Source organism: Ursus arctos, unplaced genomic scaffold, assembly GCF_023065955.2.
Source record: "Ursus arctos isolate Adak ecotype North America unplaced genomic scaffold, UrsArc2.0 scaffold_16, whole genome shotgun sequence".
Classification (NCBI taxonomy): domain Eukaryota; kingdom Metazoa; phylum Chordata; class Mammalia; order Carnivora; family Ursidae; genus Ursus; species Ursus arctos.
In genome coordinates, this window is record NW_026622830.1 from 71,824 (window position 1) to 80,795 (window position 8,972).

The following is an 8,972-nucleotide window of genomic DNA, read 5'->3' on the forward strand; positions in this document are numbered from 1 at the left end:
AAGCGTGAGATCATAGGATATTTGTCTTTCCTCACTGATTTTGCTTAGCTCAATACACTCTAGATCCATCCACATCCTTGCAAATGGTAAGATTTCATTCTTTTGGAAGCTGGGGCATATTCCATTATATATATGTATCCCACATCTGCTTTATCCATTCATCAGTGCATGGACTTCGGGATTCTCTCCATAGTTTGGCTACTGTGGACATTGCTGCTATAAACATCATGGTGCATGTTCCCCCTTCGAATCTGCATTTTTGTATCCTTTGGGTAAATACCTAGGAGAGCAATTGCTGGATCATGTGGTTGTTCGATGTTTAACTTTTTGAGGAACCCCCACACTGGTTCCCAGACTGGCTGCACCACTTTGCATTCCCACCAACAGGATGGGAGGGTGCCCCTTTAAGCAGAACATTATCTGCGAGCAATTTCATAAGAGGAAACAAAAATTCTGTGAGATGCACCCAGGGTCAGGCAAGCAGTTGCAGAATGCACCCCAAGGCTCCTGACACCAAGCCCCTTGAAGCCACCAGCAGGCCTCTATCTAAAAGAATTCCCAGACTCTCCTTCTGACTCCACCACCAAAGAAACTACAGAGAAAACAGCTCCTCAAAATATCTAGATGATACGTTTAGTAAAACTAGAAAGTCAAGCTCAACTTTTAAACAGTAAAAGGCTGCCTTGAATAATTTAGAATTTTCCCTCGACCCTAATTGTAACTCTTTCGATGAAAAGACTAACCAATGATGAAACATCACCTTTGACAAATGACATCATCCAAGTCTGTATCTGACGACAAAAAGCCACCTAACTCTAGATGCTGGCCACACATCTATATCCTAGGCCCAAGTGAATAACACAGTTAGATGAAGGAACAAATTAGATGTTACAAACACAGAGTGAATCTCACCTCCCCTTTCAAATAAAAGAGGATTTCCTAGGAAACAGATGTTCAAAATACATTCATAAGCAATAAATGGACAGAGAAATTGTGATCCCTGCAAAGTTCTACCAGCAGGGAAACTAAGTAATTCTTGCACCAAACCCAGAATGCTGACAGCTACTTAAGTTTTACTTCGTGTCTCAGCTAGAGAAAAGAGAAAAGCCCAGGAGGTTTTGGGAAAATGAGAGGTTTTACCTCCAGTCTGACATAAATAGGACATTTCGCCAAACGTACCTGTGCTTTCTCTGAACACTGGCGTCCTGTGACAAGCTGCCTCACTGACTCAGATGCTGACGTTCAAAACCTCGGGTCTCGTGGAGCCAGAGCAGAGAAGTGCTGTCAGCTGGGGAGAAGAAGACACCTCTAACCTACAGCCTGCACACCTGCTTCGGTTTCTGGGCGAAGGGGCAACACTTACTTGTTTTTTACTAGTAATTATCTTCATTCTAAATAGACCAATGACCTTGCCTTTTCTGGAAAGCGGAATTACTCTTCCAAACCCTCAACTCATCTGTTCCAAATACAACCAGAGTGGGGTCTGCTTTACGCCCGCCTCCAGGCCCCCACCTGGAGGACCTTCCAGCATGATTCTAACAGCCAAATACCACCAACTCCGGGGCACGGGGGGGGGGGGGGGCCATGGGGTACAATGTTGAGGCTGAGGGATGGAGCTGGGGCTTGTTACCGCCACACCTGTGCCTGGGGCAGCAGGAACCTGGAGGACCCTCCTGCACAATCCTGACAGCTCATTACCACCAACCCCTGGGGACAATGCTGAAGCTGGGGGACGTTCTGGGGCTTATTATCACCACACCTGTGCCTGGGGCAGCAGGAACCTGGAGGACCCTCCTGCAGGATCCTGACACCCCATTAGCACCAACCCAGGGGACACGGGGCACAATGCTGAAGTTGGGGGACTGCTCTGGGGCTTGTTACTACCACACCTGTGCCTGGGGGAACAGGGAACACCCTGCTGAACTCAGGGTACTGCTCAAGGTCCATCACCTGCACTGTGTCAGGGAACCAGGGGACACTCCACTGAAGATGGGGACTGTGTGCGGTCCTTATCTTCACTCTTCCTAGGGAACACGGGAAACCCTGAAATTCTGCAACCCATCCCACAAAAGCTCAGGTGAGCGGGCGCCCTGGAGTTCACGGGTCTGGGGAATACAGCCAGTTGACAGACATCGGGCAGAGGAGACTTTAAAGGGAAAAAGAAAACTCACCCTCGATGAACCCTCTCCACGCGCCCTTCCAGAACACCACCTCCCACCCGGGGCTCACCCTCCCCCCGGACCCCCACCGCGGCACACATCCCGCACTCACCCAGCCAGGAACTCCGCAGGACAACTCTCTCCCAGCGTCCCTTCTTCTGCCCCAGGTCTGCAACCTGCTGCAACTCCGGGACCGCCCACAGAGACGTAACTCCACCCCCACGCAGTGACTGGTTGGGGAAGGTGGTGCCCTGAGCCCCTTGGATGCTGGGCAACCCGCCCTCCCGCCCCGCAACCCTGCAAGTGCAGGGGGTCCAGGAGGCGCCTCCCTGCCCCAACACCCGACATGGGTGGGGTCGTGGGCCGGGCCCCACACACACACCTGGCCCCTTCCGGGGACCCCTCTAGCTGGAGAAGACCCTCAGAGCCCTGCCCCTTCCCTTTCTGCACCAGCCCTCCCTGCTGGCGTGTGCCTGGTTCCAGGCAAGGTCAGCTGCTCAGACCCTCCAAGGCTTGGGCTTTAGGAAATGCAATGATTTCATGCATTTCCAAGGCAACTTTAAGACCTAAAAAGTAATGCTCTAACTGGGAAGAGCATCACCTTCTGGTCTCACCCATGGAGTGGACAGTGCTTCTCAGACCTTCAACGCATCCTTCTAGGATGAGCCCATTTGTGCTGGAATCTATATACACATGCTTGCTTCTGCAGGAAAGTGTCCAGGATGGAGAACAGCTGCCCTTCTGTGCTGCTGGAGTTGTGAACCAGGAACATTTATTTTTCACTTAAAAAGAAAGCGTATTGTTATTGTCGACACTAAGTGAACTAAATAAACATTTTAGAGAGAAAGGAAGAGAGTTTTATTCAAACCCAAGTCAGGACAGCTGCCTGGGAGACACAATCTTCACCAAGAAGGGATTGCTCCGGGGAAGGAACATTTGGGGCAGGGTTACATATTTGTTCTGCTTTGTTTTACGTACGGAGTTACACACCATGATGAGGAAGAAGATTCCAGAAAGTTACAGACTTGTTCTTATGTTTTCAGAATGTGCAAGTCAGTATGACTTTAATCTTATGGGAGCCACAGAGGCTCTTTATTTTTTCTCATCTTTATGTTGGCATTTTTGGTTATTGTTTTCTTCTCAAAGCAGATGTACAACATGTGCTTGGGGCAGAAATAGGGCCCATGCTTTGAGGTTTTGCCCAGTCATTTTGAACTGGGTAAAATGTTAAAGGATAGCTACCCTGGGAGCCCAGGATCAGGGCCCACAGATGATATAAGATAAAAATTACTTTTATCATTATAATTACTCCTAAATGGAGGAATTTGAGACAAAAGCACCTTTCACAAGAGTACCAAGAAATCAAAATGATGCCTACAGAAGGCTACCTGCTCCATGGTCAGCACAGGTAACAGAAGTGTTCACAGTCTCTGGACTCCTGCCCTTCTCCTGCCCAAATCTCTGAAGCACACAGACCACTTAAAATCAGAATTGTAGAACTGCTAGACACCTTAGAGATGTCTGGCACCATTCCCTTGGACTGCAGAATAAAACACAGTAGCTCGTTGTCACAAACTAATTTCAACATGAAGTGCCCCCTGGATGCACTAAGTTCTTTCTCTGCAAATGTTGACTAATGTAAGTCACAGTCATACCATAGAAACACTGCGATGGCTGGGAAGTCATCGTAGGTAAGGGAATATTTTAGCCATGTTTATAAGCATTGGCTCACTTTGTAGAAGAGGCTGAGCTGAGTGTTTTTAAAACTATTTCAGACCTGTTTTACAGCACCCTCTGAACATACCAGAGCCTGAATCAACTAAAAAAGATCGTTTCAGTAACTTTAATACCAGAAAAATATTACACTGTCTCTATTCCTAGGGGTCTCTATTCCTAGAGGTCCTCCACTGAGATAATTATCTTCATGATCATGATGGGCAGAGGTTAAAAGGCCCGCTGAATTCATTCCAGTTGGCCACACGACGAGAAAATCCTGATACTTGATAGGTTTCCAGATCGAGAAGACCAGAGGGAAATAGTACCCTGTATGGAATAACAATGGATTTGGAGTCAATTTGGGGATCCCACTTAGGTTTCTGACACTAAAATCCTCTGTGACTCGTATTGTCTGAGTCCCTGTCTAACCATCTGAAAATGTGCCTCTAATATCTACATCCTAGTTGAGAAGAGGGAGAATGCTACAAAGAGCCAGTATGATGTCTCTCAAGAACAGATGCTCAGGAAGCCATAATTGCTATTGGGTCTATTTCTTTTCCAGAAGAAAGAATACATGTTGAATCCATATTTCTAATAGATGACTCACAAGATGATTTTCAAACCTGAAGGAAGGTCAAAAAGTCGCTATTGTGTCATATTTCACTCAGAAATCATGTTGTTGGACTGGTGAGGACAATACAACAGCACCATCATCACTAAGAGTGGGGAGCTTCTAATTTCCATACGGACATGTTGACCCCTTAGCTCAGGGCCACCAGAAAGGGCAGCTGGGGAGGGAGCACCGTCATCACTAGGAGTGGGGAGCTTCCCATTGCCATATGGCCATGTTGACCCCCTTAGCTCAGGGCCATCAGAAAGGACAGCTGAGGGGGACCACAGGCCAAGGCTGCCAGGTGTGGCTGGGGCAGGCAGAACTCTGACTTAAAGCTCAACTCCTGTCTAGGTTATTATAATGCTCTTCACAAATAAAGTGCCATTGTCTGTGAGCCCTGATGTAGAAAAGGTTGAGAATTTCCATTGAAATTCCCTCTCTGACCTTTAGGATATGTAGCAAAGTTACATTTAATTTTTAAACATGGAGGGACTTCCTGGTTTTCTTTTCATTATGACTGTGGCCCAATTCCCCTGTGCTCTAAGAATAGAATCTAGTTAATTTCAGTGTTTAAAATTTGTAGACTTTATTCATGGCCCCACCTATCATCTATTTGGGTAAAGAGTCTATGACCACTTGAAAATAATGTATTCTGCACTTACTAGGTAATGTTCCATATAGGTCAATTAGGTCACATTTGTTACCAATGTTTTGTCTGCTTTTTCTGTCAGATATTGAGAAAGGTATATTAAAATCTTCAAACAATGCTGCTCTATTCAACATTGCATTGGAAAATCTACCCAGTGTTATAAGGCAAAAGAAACAGAAAGTATAAGAATTGAGGGGATGATTGTGACTATTCACAGATAATAGGATGGTGTACATAGAAAATCCAAAATAGTCTATAAATACCCTATTAGAATTAAAATGGAATTTAGAAATTTGAGATGGATTATAGCTTCACATTAGACAGTTTCTGGAAGAAAATGTAGACCATTTCAATCTTGGGGTAGGACACAGGGTGCACTGACCATGTAAAAGACTTCAGTGGGACTTCATAAAAATGTGACATTTTTCCTTATCTCATGACCATTAAGAAAATGAAAAGGTGAGCTGCAGACTGGGAAGTAAAGATTTGCAACACACACTGACAAAGACTTGTCAATAAAGAATTCCTACTCGTCAACCATAAAACGCACTCTATTTAAAAACGAATACTTCACAAAAGATTGACTGATGGCTGATAAGAACAGGAAAGGGTGCTCAACAGTATGATTTTTAGGAACATCCAGGCCTTTCCTAAAACAAAAACATACACACAAGCCAGTATTCCCTAGATGGACGACATCCTTATTACTGAGGACAACTTGGAGAACAGACGAGCATCCAAGTAAAGTGATGGAATTCCTGACACTCAGAGGATGGACAATTGACCTAAGTTAGGGCTGAGGACCTCAAACTACAGTACAATTTCTAGGTATCATTCGGTCCTCTGAAGGCAGACATCAGACCACGTCATATACCACACGGGTTGCTTACCAACCCCTACCATAAAAGAAGATCAGAAACAGATAGGACTGGTAAGAAATAGCAAAAATCACATGTGGGGATTATCCTGAAACACACTGATCACATAACTAGTGTAAGGAAGTGTAGTGAACTGACAAGGACAGAGACTCAAGAGGTACTTCTTTGGGAAACGCTGTCTGAAATCGTCACACGTTGGTACCTGCTAATGAGAGCTCTGAGCATACCCTAGGGTTTGCTCACAAGGGTCTGCAACACCATCGCTGAGGACTGAAACTCTTCAAGACCTCAAAGCTTGCCTGATTGACTATTGGACTAAGAGATTCCATGTTCTGAAAACAGATACCAACTAATTGAAAGGTTCACCTGGGCTCTCTCGGAGGCCCTACAAGAAGCTGAACCATTCACTGAAAATCAATTACACACACACACACACACACACACACACACACACACAACCTGTCACTGGTCTAATTCACCAATTACTTACACATTCAGGATTCTTCCTACTTTTTCTTTGTCAGATTGATATTTGTACTCACATGAAATGTCATCATTTCTAATTAACACTGATGTCAAAATAGAGATGCATTGACACAATATTCACAAAATGGAACTTCCCTGTTGTAATTTTCAATATATCATTTTTTAAAGTTCATACATATTTTAGGTTTTTGGTAACTCGTATAGGAGAAAATCAGCATTGAAAAACTCTAAATACTGACAAGGAGTTTTAAGACTAGAGAACAAAAATTGTCAAATTTCATAGATAATAAGGAACCAAAGGGAAAGCATGGAAGCTGTAGTCGAATAATTTTACACATATGCATCCTCTATTATTGTACTACTGAGGGGCGTGTTTTATTACCACTATACATGCATCAATTGTCTTCCACGTGCACCTGCACAGGTGTAATGAATTACTACAGTAGAATGAAATGTCTGGGAACTATTTGGCGGCATCTATAATGAACAAATAAATTTCGTTCTATATTTGGTGAACTTCCACTGTCTGTCCCTTTAGACAATGGACCATAAACAGAAGGGGGAATGAACCACGAGAGACTATGGACTCTGGGAAACAAACTGGGGGTTCAGAGGGGAGGGTGTGGGGGATTGGGATAGGCTGGTGATGGGCATTAAGGAGGGCACATATTGCGTGGAGCCTTGGGTGTTATACGCAAATAATGAATCATGGAACACTACCTCGAAAACTAAGGATATACTGTATGGTGACTAACATAACATAATAAAAAACTATTATTAGAAAAAAATAAAAAATAAAGGTAAAAAAAAAACCAATACAGCTTTTCTGTTTCAAGAACAATCACAATTGAGAAGAAACTAACTTCCAATTCTTAAAGCAACACACAGACCAAGTTCCATTTCACTCCCCTTTATTCACATTCTCTGTGGGTTCTAAGCTATTTCCCTACCTCCTTTCCTGCTGAGCAGGGAGCCCGGGCTTGATCCCAGAACCCTGGGATCATGACCTCAGCCGAAGGCAGACGCTTACTGGCTGAGCCAACCAGGAGCCCCGCCCATGTTTTTCTTAAGCAAAAGGACACTTTCTCGGATGACTTCACATGACTTCACATGGTACCAGAGATCTGCACTTTGCCTCTAGGAGGTTGGAGATGAAGGCAATTGCAAACTCTCACAGTGGTTTCCCACAATGACCTGCCTGGTGACAGTGAGCCCCTTATGAGCCCACGAGAGGGTGCTGCGACACTCAGCTGTGGCTGGGCTGGCACAGAAAACCAAATCCATTTCCCTGGCTGACATCTCTGGGGAACAGATGCCCCGCACTGTGAATGAGTCCCTGCCACTGAGCTGTCCAGAGATGGCCATCCTCAGGGAGGATGAGGATCAAGGACAATGCCAGAGGAGACCTCATCTGTCTCTTTTATCTTTTCATATTGTGGACAGTGGACAACTAGCTGCCTACAAGTCCCCAGCTACCTTAGTCTCTTCTGTGAACGACCCAGAGGTTTTACAGAACACTTAAGATTTTGTCCTCACAAGTGCCCAAATATTTACATATAGATAAGAGTGCAATCAGTTCCTTAATTTTAAATGTAAATATGTGAATAAATTCTTATTTCTAAAAAAGATTTATTTATTTTAGAGAGAAGAGAGAGAGCACAAGCAGGAGGGGCAGGAAGAGGGAGGGAGAGTCTCAAGCTGACTCTGCACTGAGCACCCGGACCTTAGCAGGGCTCGATCTCATGACACTGAGATCATGACCTGAGGTGAAACCAGGAGTGGGATACTTAACCAACTACACCACCCAGTTGACCTAATGAATTCTTAATTTAATTTCATTCATAACCAACTGCTATGGGATCACAGAGCTAATAATTAGGCACATTCTCATCTTTAGCATGAATACAGAGGAAGACAACCAAATTCTACCGAACTTCTAATGTGGTGACAAAAATCTCAAATCCTCTAAAACACTCCTCAGGTTATATCCATAGGTTTTAATGATATGCTCAAACAATTTCAAAAATTATCTCTTTTTAATAAAACATACATGGTTTACTTAAAGTCAACTAGCCTTTGCATTTAAGCTCCAAATGGTTTTGTCCTTACCGGGATAGTTAAAATCATCACTACCGAAAAATGGAAGGAAGTTCTTGGGTGGTTGTAGCCGTTTCTCATAGATTGGTAAGTTCCAGCTTCATTTATCATATTTAGCCTGAAGAGATCACCTACTTCCTGCTACACACCTTCTTCCATTTGAATTTTCTCAGTTATTCCCATACCAGTTAGATTCTATCCTGAGAGTTACAGGGAGAACTGGCAAAGATACTGGACTCTGGGTCTCCTGAAGAGAGAGGGAATGAGCTGCTACGAACACTTTGCATCCAGGCCACGTGCCCTGCTGCCGCCTTACACTGAAACAATATTTCTCACACAGAAGTGCTGAGGAAATGATGCAAGTTACAAAGGAC